At 36.8% G+C, this 14,807-nt stretch overlaps 1 long non-coding RNA gene across 2 annotated transcripts in view; it reads left to right on the top strand.

Annotated features, from left to right (window-relative positions):
* LOC112696655 (uncharacterized) overlaps positions 1-14,807 on the top strand; it is a 285,199-nt gene that overhangs the window by 209,849 nt on the left and 60,543 nt on the right. The window lies entirely within an intron of this gene.

The raw sequence follows: 14,807 nt of genomic DNA, 5'->3' as shown, positions 1-14,807 counted from the left end.
AATCACGCGTTCATAAGTGAGAATGGTAATGAGTGTCACATAATCATAACATTCATCATGTTCTTGTGTGTGAATGGATATCTCAGAATAAGAATAAGCATGAATTGAATAGAAAACAATAGTACTTTGCATTAATACTCGAGGAACAGCAGAGCTCCACACCTTAATCTATGGTGTGTAGAAACTCCACCGTTGAAAATACATAAGAACAAGGTCTAGGCATGGCCGAATGGCCAGCCTCCCCAAATGACATATGAATTCAAAATTAGGGAAAAAGACCCCTAGTATAATAGTAAAAAGTTCTATTTATACTAAATTAGTTACTAGGGTTACAGAAATAAGTAAATGATGCAGAAATTCACTTCCGAGCCCACTTGGTGTGTGCTTGGGCTGAGCATTAAAGCTTTCATGTGTAGAGGCCTTCTTTGGAGTTAAACGCCAGTTTATAACTTGTTTCTGGCGTTTAATACCAGAATAGGGCAGAAAGCTGGCGTTGAACGCCAGTTTGCATCATCTAAACTCGAGCAAAGTATGGACAATTATATATTGCTGGAAATCCCTGGATGTCTAGTTTCCAATGCAATTAAGGGCGTGCCATTTGGACTTCTGTAGCTCCAAAAAATCTATTTCGAGTACAGGGAGGTCAGAATCCAACAGCATTAGCAGTCCTTTTTCAGCCTTTGAATCAGATTCTTGCTCAAGTCCCTCAATTTCAGCCAGAAAATACATGAAATCACACAAAAACACACAAACTCATAGTAAAGTCCAGAAATGTGAATTTTGCTTAAAAACTAATAAAATATACTAAAAACTAACTAAATCATACTAAAAACTATGTAGAAACAATGCCAAAAAGCGTATAAATTATCCACTCATCAAAGGGTGTGGTTTGAATGGTGGGAAAAGAAGGGAATTTAATGTTTTCCACTTAGGGAGTGGCACCTAGCGTGAGAAGAGACGCCAACCCTTATCCCACTGCGCCCTCTGAATATGTTGAGTTCCAAAGTGTAAGTACACTTTGACCTCCTTATTATCTATCAATTGGGTCCCATTCAATCTCTTGAAAAAAAGAAACCGAAAACCCCATTAGTCATGACAAAATGATCCTCCACATTCCTCTTCAATGCTAGTGAATGGAGTTGCAACTGATGGGTGTCGCTTGGGATGCCAAACTTAATTCATTTGCATCTCAATAAATTGGGTTCATCATTGGGTTTTTAATGTGTTCATGGGGAAGAAGTAATTCCAATCCTTTCACATTCTTTGCTTCTAATCTCCCCCAAACACATTAAAATTCTCATTCAAGCTTCCACCAATATATTAAATGCTTCTAAATTGAGTGGTATTGGGCTTGCTGATTGATTCTCGTATGGTGGTGACCACACCAAACTTAATCTCTAGGCTTACTCCTTAAAAATTTAATTTATCCAAATGGTTGTAAACCTAGATCAAGTTCGTGAGTGGCCACACCAAACTTAGCTTTTTAGCTAGTTCTTAGCCCAATCACTCATCATCATTAGTAAATGCTTTCATCCAGCTGCACTTCCGAAAATAGAAGACAAATTAACTCATAAAGCTATCTTAACTATCAAAACTGAAATTCACTTCCTAAGCTAATATTCACAATCTACTTCTAATAAAGCAATAAATCAAAAGGATATAAAGTGTTGGGTTGCCTCCCAACTAGTGCTTCTTTATCGTCACTAGCTTGACATTCTTCCTTTTTTCAGTTGAGGTGGTAGCTCACTCTCCTTTCATCTAGTGAGTCACCCAGGTAATGTTTGAGTCTATGGCCATTTGCAGTGAAGGTTCTCTATGTTTTGTCCTCCGTGAGCTCCACTTGACCATAGGGGTACACTTTGATGATGGTGAAGGGTCCAGACCATCTAGACTTAAGCTTCCCAGGGAAGAACCTAAGTCTAGAATTGTACAATAACACCTTTTGTCCTTCAGTGGACTCCCTCCTTGCTATCTTTTGATCATGCCATCTTTTTGTTCTCTTTGTAGATCTTTGTATTTTCATATGCTTGGTTCCTAAATTCTTCCAACTCGTTGAGTTACCTTAGCCTCTTTTCTCCAACAGCTTGCTCATCAAAGTTCAGTAGTTTTAGAGCCTAGAAGGCTCTATGCTCCAGTTCAACTGGCAAGTGGCAAGCCTTGCCAAATACCAGTTGGTATGGTGACATCCCAATGGGGGTCTTGAAGGCTGTCCTGTAGGCCCATAAAGCATCATCTAGCTTCTTAGACCAGTCCTTCCTTGAGCTTCCAACAGTTTTTTCAAGAATCCTTTTTAGCTCCCTGTTGGAAATCTCTGCTTTCCCGTTGGTTTGTGGATGATAAGGGGTTGCCACCTTGTGTTTGACTCCATATCTGAGAAAGAGTGCTTCCAATTGTTTATTGCAAAAATTTGTCCCTCCATCACTAATGAGTGCTCTGGGAACTCCAAACCTGCTGAAAATGTTCTTTCTTAAGAAGCTCATTACAACCTTGTTGTCATTTGTGGTGGTTGCAATAGCCTCCACCCACTTTGACACATAATCTACAGCCACAAGTATATAACTATTTGAGTAGGAGGATGGAAAAGACCCCATGAAATCAATCCCCCATACATCGAATAGTTCTAGCTCCATTATAAATCTCTGTGGCATCTCATTATTCCTGGGTAGATTGCCAACCCTTTGGCATTCATCACACCTTGACACCAAGTCCTTTGCACCATTGAAAATGCTTGGCCAGTAGAATCCACATTGGAGCACCTTGGCTGCTGTTCTTTCTCCTCTAAAATGGCCTCCATATGCAGATCCATGACATTGCCAATGCACCTCTTGTCCTTCTCCATGGGATATACACCTCCTCAAGATCCCATCAGCGCACTTTTTGAACAGATATGGCTCATCCCAGATATAGTATTTGGCATCTTTGATGAGCTTTCTCCTCATGTGTTTGTTGATGTTGGTTGGTAGTTCCCCAATGGCCTTGAAATTGGCTATGTCAGCAAACCAATGGGTCTCTTGTATTATCATCAATTGCTCATCCGGGAAGCTTTCATTCACTGCAAGATGGTGTGCTCCTTCTTCTTCTTGTAGGATCTTTGAGAGGTGGTCAGCAACTTTGTTCTCTGCTCCACTCCTATCCTTAATTTTGATGTCAAACTCTTGGAGTAGCAGGATCCATTTTATTAGCCTTGGCTTGGATTCTTGTTTGGTAAGCAAGTATTTGAGTGCTGCATGATCAGTGAATACAATTACTTTAGAACCAACTAGATATGATCTAAATTTATCAAAAGCAAAGACAATGGCAAGTAATTCCTTCTCTGTAGTGGTGTAGTTCCTTTGATTCTCATTAAGGACCTTGCTGGCATAATAAATGACATGCACCAATTTATCCTTTCTTTGTCCTAAAATAGCACCCACAGCAAAATTTGATGCATCACACATCAACTCAAAGGGTAGATCCCAACATGGTGGTGCTATGATAGGTGCAGAGGAAAGTTTGTTCTTAAGTTCCTCAAAGGCTAAGATGCATTCATTATCAGAAATGAAAGGCACATTAGAGACAAGTAGGTTGCTCAATGGCTTGGCAACCTTAGAGAAGTCTCTAATAAACCTCCTATAGAAACCAGCATGTCCCAAAGAGCTTCTAATTGCTTTGACATTGCAAGGTGGAGGTAACTTTTCAATCACCTCTACTTTTGCCCTGTCCACTTCTATGCCCTTCTTTGAGATTTTATGACCAAGGACCACTCCTTCCGTAACCATGAAATGGCATTTTTCCCAGTTTAAAACAAGGTTGGTCTCTTGGCATCTCTTTAGCACCAGGGCTAAATGATGAAAGCAATCAGAATATGTGTTACTAAATACAGAGAAGTCATCCATAAACACCTCAATAAACCCTCAATCATGTTTGAAAATATAGAGAGCTGCACCTTTGGAATGTTGCAGGTGCATTGCAGAGTCCAAAAGGCATCCTCCTATAAGCAAAAACACCATATGGACAAGTAAATGAAGTTTTCTCCTGGTCCATTGGGTCTACAACTATTTGGTTGTAACCCAAATAACCGTCAAGAAAGCAGTAGTATTCATGTCCAGCCAGCCTCTCAACCATTTCGTCCATGAATGGTAGGGGGAAGTGGTCCTTCCTAGTGGCTTCATTGAGCTTTCTGTAGTCGATGCACATGCACTAACCAGTCACTGTTCTTGTTGTATCAGCTCATTCTTCTCATTTGGTACAACAGTAATTCCTCCTTTCTTTGGAACCACTTGTATTGGGCTCATCCAATGGCTGTCTGAGATTGGGTATGTAACGACCCAACTTCCAAAACGTCATGATCGTACCGAAAGTAAGGTGTTACCAACCTGCTTTCCTTTATTAACTATTTACTATTGAGCCTTTAGTTCGATATCGCTATTCAGTTTCAGTAAAAATACTAGAAAATTTTGTTTTTATTTATCAAATCATATAGCAAGCATCACCAAGTAATAATAATCACATAATTATTAATAATAATATCTGTCATACAAAAGATTTCAAATAAAACTCACATACAAATCCTAACCCCTCTTTATAAAATAAAAATTAAAGTAACAAGGGCAAGGGAAATTTTATGAAAATAACTCAAGTCATAAATTTAACTCATAAATAAGATCTATAATCTTCCGCAGCTTCAAACTGGGTCTTTAAACCTGTGTCACTGAAAGGGTGGAAGATTTTGGGGTGAGAACAAACCACACGTTCTCAGTAGGGAATAGGAACGCCGTAAAAGTAATGAAATAGAATGCAAATAATTAATATACTCAAGGAAACTATAGTTTTGTCAAACTCTTTTTGGAAATACTACTCTTTTGGTTTTACTTTACTAATTATTTACCTATTTCAAAAATCTAAGCTCAAAACAAATTCCAAAATATAAAACTGGTCACTTTAAGCATTTTTCAACCTCATAGATAATTTTCAATCACAACATCAATTCTTAATCATCATCATACATTCACCAACTAATAGCACTAACAAAAGATTCAATTCAGCACACAAACAAGTCACAACAAGGCAAACAACACAATCACAGAGAAGTACAACGAGCAAACCCAATCAAATGCAAATGCACACACAAGGATGATGCATGTCTATCCCTAGTGCAGGTAATGAGCTCATTTGTCGGTTACATACCCGCTCCCGACGTTACCCAGCAACCTTTGTCTGGATAAGGCTTTCCTGTTGGCAATAACCACTGCGAGCAACCTTTGTCTTGCAGGGTATCCACTGCAAGCAACCTTTGTCTTGCAGGGCGGCACTTATTAGCCAATATACGCCCAACACACTGTAAGCAACCTTTGTCTTACAGGTGCAACAACACACTCACTGTAAGAAACCTCTGTCTTACAGGAGCACTCTAATCTTGATACCTCTGTAACCAACCTCTGTCTTACAGCAAAGCATTATAGCAAGGTATCCCAGGAAAGCGTTCTCAGTGGTCGTACCACCATCTATCTGACTGCCTTCACGCAGCAGATCATCACATAAACATTTCAGGAGTTGCCTCAAGCAACAAATCAATATCTCTTGGGTTGCCTCAAGCAACAAATGACCTTTCAACAGGTCCTCTGCTTTTTATTCTCTTTTATAATCATAAATACGCAAGCAGGACAAAACCCACGTCCTTGCCAACCATTCCATAAACTGAATACCTTTCTTCAAAAGAATCAGTGTAATTATCATCATAAGTTATCATTCTTATTATTCATCTCTAGTTACATATTCTTATACAATATCTTTCTCTTTCTTTATTCAATCATGCTGTACAAACCTTATGACTTCCACTTTTGCAACCTCTTAACTCAACCCAATTTTAAAATCATTTTCTAGTTTAATTTTCTTTCAAAAGACTCAAAAAAAATCATTTATTTTAAATTCGCTAAATACTTTTCAAAACATCACCCTCTTACTAAAAGTAACCATATAAAACTCTTTTTCAAGTTTACTAACTTCCCAAAGACTCAAAAACCGTCTCTCTTTACCATTCAAATTCAAATATTATATATATTCATTAACCTTCTAAAAAATAATCCTTTATTTTAAACCCCAAGCATAACTCTCTTCATATTGAATAAATCTCAAAACATAACCTCTTTTATAAATAATTCAAACTTGAACATAAACCTTGGTAATTCAAATTCAAAATAGTATAATTCTTTCCTTACCTAAATAAAATTGTTTTCATAATAAATTCAGCCCATACATAATACTTTAATCAATACTTTAATCAATAGATAAACTTAAATAACATAACTTTCTAAATTCAAACCTTCTAAAATAACTTTTTCAAGTAAAACCTCAGATTTTACAAAATTCCGGCAGCACCTCCCCTAAAACTCGGGCTTAGCCACCCTTACGGGTTCCCTCTTTCTCAACAATTCAACAATCCTTTCTCAACAATTATCAAATACAAGATTCTCAAGCAATCAGAAAATCCACAATTCATAATATTTAACAAATCAATCATACTCCGCAATTTCTGCTAATCCATCAATCCAATCTCACCATTTCATATTTACTTTTCACTTATCATAAAATCCTTTCAAAATTAACCACAACCAATTCTCCATCCATTTATCAGCAATTTCCATAACAGATTTTCAATAATCATCTCTTCATAATTCAGTTTAAGAACTAACATACTTTCATCAATTAAAATCAGAATTTCATTCAGTCATCATTTTTCTAAAAGTAAACCAGTCTAACTTTAAAAACTCATAACTAATCTCCCAAACCAATCTTCAATCAGTCACCAACCGAGTCCACTACCATCACAATATATCAAATAACCAGCACATCATTCAATTCAATATAAATTCGTCAAAGATCAGAATTTTAGTCAATTTGCAACCGTCAAGCAAACCGGCCTATAGCAACCAGCTCAACATAATTAAATAACAGGATTCTCAGTAATTCCAAACAATCAGGAAATCAGTAACAGTTACAGCCTCAAATCAAAATCAACCTCATCAATTAATCACTTACAACAACGAAACCAGCCACAATCACAGCCCAGTCAAAATCAATAAATCATGACACAGAAAATTAGTCTAACCATTACAAAATTACTTATATACTCTTAAAGTTTACTACATCATTTCAGAAAATCACAGGTTCTCAAAACAGTTTAATCCCTTAAGTTCCAATCTTTCAATAACCACCAAAACCAATCTCAACTAATCGCAAGTAAACTTCACAACCATTCCCATACATCAAATATCCAATTCAACATCAAACAAGACAATAATTCATTCAAAATCGAAATCTCAACCAATTCATCGCAGAGTCAATAATTCAGTCACATTCCACAACCGCATCTAATTTCAGTCACAGCTCAGAATAATCACAACAACCAACCAATTTCAAATGCATTTCAAATTATTCATGTCAATTAAGAAATTCTTAACCATTATTAACCATTTGCACTTATCCAATAACTTTGTAGGCATTCTAAATTAAAAACGTTAAATCCCCTACCTCGACTAGCCAAAATTCGATAATCAAACGCAACAAAGCCTTCTTTTATTTTTAATTCGCAGTGGCAACAACAACCTTGAACCGAACCAACAGCAGCGGCATTTTTGATCACTTCTCAGCAGCAGCAGTGGTATGAACTAATCGATTCAGAACCAGAATAGTACTATTGACAAGCACCGGCGACCTCCGTGGCAGCTGCGGCGGTGTAGAGTAAATTAAAGTGACAATTTTGTTTAATACAAACAATCTCAACAACAGGCTTCACAATAGAGACAAATTGGGCGACAAGGAAGAATCAAAAACAAGGTGAAGCTTACCAAAATAGTAGTGGTTCTAAATTCTAATGGTGGTTTCCTGGGTAGCTCGAATGTTGTTTCCCGGTGGCAGAAAGCTCTGGCAACTTGCAGAATTCTGAGGCAGAGGCAGAACAGGAGCTAAAGATGAGTAGTGACATGGATAAATTGCTTCAGAATCAGAACAGTATCTTCGGCAAGCTCCAACAACCTTCCCGGCGATAGCTAGGCGGCGCGGTGGTTCGGCGACGGCGCTACTGCCCTTCTCGAGCTTTGGCGTCATCAACGGTGATGCCTCTCAGCACCATCGCGTTCTGTTCGGCGACGGCCAAGCCTCCTTCCCAGCGACAGCGTTCGGGTTCCCTTCCTAACCGGCGGCTCTGATGGCAATAGCAAGGCAGAGCAACGGCGGTAAACCCTAGTGGCAGCAGCGATGGTCAGCCGCGCTCCTTGGATGACTACACGTGTGATGGGTCCAACGGCGGTGGGGACAGCCGAGACGACGGCGACCGTAGCGGCTCAACGACCCCTCGGGAGCTCAGCCTCCTTTCTCGCGCGATGACGGCAACTGCTCAGGGGAGACGACGACGCAGGCAAGACGCGGCGGTGGCGGCGAGCTGGACAGCGCAGAGTGCGGCAGTCCGGTGGTCACGTCACGGCGGTAGCGGGGCAGCATCTCTTCCCTCTGTCTGTTTCTTTCTCAGTTGTGTGTGATGTTTACGTTTAGGAAAGGAAAGGGGGTGGGGGTGCGGCTGCGTGTGGTGAGGGATGGGGTCTCTAGGGTTAGGGTTTCTCAATTAATTTGGGAATTAGGGTTAGAAATTAGGGATTTTATAAAGAAATATGGATAGATATGAACAGATATTTTGATAAAATTGGAGGATAGGATAATTTTAAAATCAAATGTACTCTATTAAAAATATTTAGAAACATTATTTATCAACATATTGCTAAGTTTAATCAATTATTTCTAATTTACATTATAAAATGAACAAGTTAATTATATTTTGTAAAATACAATTTAAATTCAAATATCAATTTTCTAGATTAAATCATACAAATCTCTATTATTTTTCTATCTCTGAAACTTTAATTTCAATTTATAAAGTAATTAATCATAATAAAAATTGTACATAAATATTAATTGGCGTAAACTTAAAGTATTTATAAAAATTAATCTAATCATTTCTAATAAATTAATTTCTAGGAGTTCAAATTAATAACATAGTTCATTCAAAATAGAATTTATTTAAATTAAATTATACAATTCTTCTTATTTTTCAATTATCAAAATTATAATTTCAATTATACCAAATATCTAATAAAGATTATATAAGAATTCTAATTAATTTAAACTCCAATTATGATGAAACTCCATTTAATTACCTTTAGTAAAATAATTTTCTTAAAATAAATCACAAATAACTAATTATTTGATTTTCAAAAACTAGGGTTGTTACATTCTACCCACCTTAGAAAAATTTTCGTCCTCGAAATTTGTTAGAATAAAATAAGTTAAAACTGAAATAAAAGAAAACAAAATATACGAACCGAAGTATAGGCATTGTCAAAGATGGATATTCAAGGAGTTACATAAGCAATCAGATTCATAGGCAAGCAAAGGTATACAAGAATGACAAGGTATGGTTGGGAAACAATCAAATCACATTCTATCAAGGAAATTCAAACAAGAGAATTCCAATGAAAGCAATAAAGAAAAAGATGGCACGAGTTCATGTGGCACGAATAAAGATTATACGTCGAATCGAAGCTAACTTCATAACCTCTAACGCTCCCAAACCCCATGAATCGCATTACCTATTCTTCTATTTCGTCTATGATAACCCATTAGTGTTCCCATACACATAAATCATTAGTATTAAGTTGGCCAGACCTAATACCATGAGGAATGCGATGGTAAACCAACAGTGTTAATCATCAGACAGTCATGCAAATAAAACACAAACTCTTGTTATCAGAACAAGTCACAAAGCATGACAGACACTCAGAGTATGCAGTGAAGCATAGTCAGTCCATTCCCAAGGCTCTAACAGGAACGAACTGCTCTGATACCATATTGTAACGACCCAACTTCCAGAACGTCATGATCGTACCGAAAGTAAGGTGTTACCAACCTGCTTTCCTTTATTAACTATTTACTATTGAGCCTTTAGTTCGATATCGCTATTCAGTTTCAGTAAAAATACTAGAAATTTTTGTTTTTATTTATCAAATCATATAGCAAGCATCACCAAGTAATAATAATCACATAATTATTAATAATAATATCTGTCATACAAAAGATTTCAAATAAAACTCACATACAAATCCTATCCCTCTTTATAAAATAAAAATTAAAGTAACAAGGGCGAGGGAAATTTTATGAAAATAACTCGAGTCATAAACTTAACTCATAAATAAGATCTATAATCTCCCGCAGCTTCAAACTGGGTCTTCAAACCTGTGTCACTGAAAGGGTGGAAGATTTTGGGGTGAGAACAAACCACACGTTCTCAGTAGGGAATGGGAATGCCGTAAAAGTAATGAAATAGAATGCAAATAATTAATATACTCAAGGAAACTATAGTTTTGTCAAACTCTTTTTGGAAATACTACTCTTTTGGTTTTACTTTACTAATTATTTACCTATTTCAAAAATCTAAGCTCAAAACAAATTCCAAAATATAAAACTGGTCACTTTAAGCATTTTTCAACCTCATAGATAATTTTCAATCACAACATCAATTCTTAATCATCATCATACATTCACCAACTAATAGCACTAACAAAAGATTCAATTCAGCACACAAACAAGTCACAACAAGGCAAACAGCACAATCACAGAGAAGTACAACGAGCAAACCCAATAAAATGCAAATGCACACACAAAGATGATGCATGTCTATCCCTAGTGCAGGTAATGAGCTCATTTGTCGGTTACATACCCGCTCCCGACGTTACCCAGCAACCTTTGTCTGGATAAGGCTTTCCTGTTGGCAATAACCACTGCGAGCAACCTTTGTCTTGCAGGGTATCCACTGCAAGCAACCTTTGTCTTGCAGGGCGGCACTTATTAGCCAATATACGCCCAACACACTGTAAGCAACCTTTGTCTTACAGGTGCAACAACACACTCACTGTAAGAAACCTCTGTCTTACAGGAGCACTCTAATCTTGATACCTCTGTAAGCAACCTCTGTCTTACAGCAAAGCATTATAGCAAGGTATCCCAGGAAAGCGTTCTCAGTGGTCGTACCACCATCTATCTGACTGCCTTCACGCAGCAGATCATCACATAAACATCTCAGGAGTTGCCTCAAGCAACAAATCAATATCTCTTGGGTTGCCTCAAGCAACAAATGACCTTTCAACAGGTCCACTGCTTTTTATTCTCTTTTATAATCATAAATACGCAAGCGGGACAAAACCCACGTCCTTGCCAACCATTCCATAAACTGAATACCTTTCCTCAAAAGAATCAGTGTAATTATCATCATAAGTTATCATTCTTATTATTCATCTCTAGTTACATATTCTTATACAATATCTTTCTCTTTCTTTATTCAATCATGCTGTACAAACCTTATGACTTCCACTTTTGCAACCTCTTAACTCAACCCAATTTTAAAATCATTTTCTAGTTTAATTTTCTTTCAAAAGACTCAAAAAAAAATCATTTATTTTAAATTCGCTAAATACTTTTCAAAACATCACCCTCTTACTAAAAGTAACCATATAAAACTCTTTTTCAAGTTTACTAACTTCCCAAAGACTCAAAAACCGTCTCTCTTTACCATTCAAATTCAAATATTATATATATTCATTAACCTTCTAAAAAGTAATCCTTTATTTCAAACCCCAAGCATAACTCTCTTCATATTGAATAAATCTCAATACATAACCTCTTTTATAAATAATTCAAACTTGAACATAAACCTTGGTAATTCAAATTCAAAATAGTATAATTCTTTCCTTACCTAAATAAAATTGTTTTCATAATAAATTCAGCCCATACATATTACTTTAATCAATAGATAAACTTAAATAACATAACTTTCTAAATTCAAACCTTCTAAAATAACTTTTTCAAGTAAAACCTCAGATTTTACAAAATTCCAGCAGCACCTCCCCTAAAACTCGGGCTTAGCCACCCTTACGGGTTCCCTCTTTCTCAACAATTCAACAATCCTTTCTCAACAATTATCAAATACAAGATTCTCAAGCAATCAGAAAATCCACAATTCATAATATTTAACAAATCAATCATACTCCGCAATTTCTGCTAATCCATCAATCCAATCTCACCATTTCATATTTACTTTTCACTTATCATAAAATCCTTTCAAAATTAACCACAACCAATTCTCCATCCATTTATCAGCAATTTCCATAACAGATTTTCAATAATCATCTCTTCATAATTCAGTTTAAGAACTAACATACTTTCATCAATTAAAATCAGAATTTCATTCAGTCATCATTTTTCTAAAAGTAAACCAGTCTAACTTTAAAAACTCATAACTAATCTCCCAAACCAATCTTCAATCAGTCACCAACCGAGTCCACTACCATCACAATATATCAAATAACCAGCACATCATTCAATTCAATATAAATTCGTCAAAGATCAGAATTTTAGTCAATTTGCAACCGTCAAGCAAACCGGCCTATAGCAACCAGCTCAACATAATTAAATAACAGGATTCTCAGTAATTCCAAACAATCAGGAAATCAGTAACAGTTACAGCCTCAAATCAAAATCAACCTCATCAATTAATCATTTACAACAATGAAACCAGCCACAATCACAGCCCAGTCAAAATCAATAAATCATGACACAGAAAATTAGTCTAACCATTACAAAATTACTTATATACTCTTAAAGTTTACTACATCATTTCAGAAAATCACAGGTTCTCAAAACAATTTAATCCCTTAAGTTCCAATCTTTCAATAACCACCAAAACCAATCTCAACTAATCGCAAGTAAACTTCACAACCATTCCCATACATCAAATATCCAATTCAACATCAAACAAGACAATAATTCATTCAAAATCGAAATCTCAACCAATTCATCGCAGAGTCAATAATTCAGTCACATTCCACAACCGCATCTAATTTCAGTCACAGCTCAGAATAATCACAACAACCAACCAATTTCAAATGCATTTCAAATTATTCATGTCAATTAAGAAATTCTTAACCATCATTAACCATTTGCACTTATCCAATAACTTTGTAGGCATTCTAAATTAAAAAAGTTAAATCCCCTACCTCGACTAGCCAAAATTCGATAATCAAACGCAACAAAGCCTTCTTTTATTTTTAATTCGCAGTGGCAACAACAACCTTGAACCGAACCAACAGCAGCGGCATTTTTGATCACTTCTCAGCAGCAGCAGTGGTATGAACTAATCGATTCAGAACCAGAATAGTACTATTGACAAGCACCGGCGACCTCCGTGGCAGCTGCGGCGGTGTAGAGTAAGTTAAAGTGACAATTTTGTTTAATACAAACAATCCCAACGACAGGCTTCACAATAGAGACAAATTGGGCGACAAGGAAGAATCAAAAACAAGGTGAAGCTTACCAAAATAGTAGTGGTTCTAAATTCTAATGGTGGTTTCCTGGGTAGCTCGAATGTTGTTTCCCGATGGCAGAAAGCTCTGGCAACTTGCAGAATTCTGAGGCAGAGGCAGAACAGGAGCTAAAGATGAGTAGTGACATGGATAAATTGCTTCAGAATCAGAACAGTATCTTCGGCAAGCTCCAACAAACTTCCCGGCGATGGCTAGGTGGCGCGGTGGTTCGGCGACGGTGCTACAGCCCTTCTCGAGCTTTGGCGTCATCAACGGTGATGCCTCTCAGCACCATCGCGTTCTGTTCGGCGACGGCCAAGTCTCCTTCCCAGCGACGGCGTTCGGGTTCCCTTCCTAACCGGCGGCTCTGATGGCAATAGCAAGGCAGAGCAACGGCGGTAAACCCTAGTGGCAGCAGCGATGGTCAGCCGCGCTCCTTGGATGACTACGCGTGTGATGGGTCCAACGGCGGTGGGGACAGCCGAGACGACGGCGACCGTAGCGGCTCAACGACCCCTCGGGAGCTCAGCCTCCTTTCTCGCGCGATGACGGCAACTGCTCAGGGGAGACGACGACGCAGGCAAGACGCGGCGGTGGCGGCGAGCTGGACAGCGCAGAGTGCGGCGGTCCGGTGGTCACGTCACGGCGGCAGCGGGGCAGCATCTCTTCCCTCTGTCTGTTTCTTTCTCAGTTGTGTGTGATGTTTACGTTTAGGAAAGGAAAGGGGGTGGGGGTGCGGCTGCGTGTGGTGAGGGATGGGGTCTCTAGGGTTAGGGTTTCTCAATTAATTTGGGAATTAGGGTTAGAAATTAGGGATTTTATAAAGAAATATGGATAGATATGAATAGATATTTTGATAAAATTGGAGGATAGGATAATTTTAAAATCAAATATACTCTATTAAAAATATTTAGAAACATTATTTATCAACATATTGCTAAGTTTAATCAATTATTTCTAATTTACATTATAAAATAAACAAGTTAATTATATTTTGTAAAATACAATTTAAATTCAAATATCAATTTTCTAGATTAAATCATACAAATCTCTATTATTTTTCTATCTCTGAAACTTTCATTTCAATTTATAAAGTAATTAATCATAATAAAAATTGTACATAAATATTAATTGGCGTAAACTTAAAGTATTTATAAAAATTAATCTAATCATTTCTAATAAATTAATTTCTAGGAGTTCAAATTAATAACATAGTTCATTCAAAATAGAATTTATTTAAATTAAATTATACAATTCTTCTTATTTTTCAATTATCAAAATTATAATTTCAATTATACCAAATATCTAATAAAGATTATATAAGAATTCTAATTAATTTAAACTCCAATTATGATGAAACTCCATTTAATTACCTTTAGTAAAATAATTTTCTTAAAATAAATCACAAATAACTAATTATTT

The sequence above is a fragment of the Arachis hypogaea genome, chromosome 6 (genome assembly GCF_003086295.3).
Source record: "Arachis hypogaea cultivar Tifrunner chromosome 6, arahy.Tifrunner.gnm2.J5K5, whole genome shotgun sequence".
Classification (NCBI taxonomy): Eukaryota; Viridiplantae; Streptophyta; class Magnoliopsida; order Fabales; family Fabaceae; genus Arachis; species Arachis hypogaea.
The sequence above is the reverse complement of the archived record's forward strand: the minus strand, read 5'-3'. Positions and strand labels throughout refer to the sequence as shown.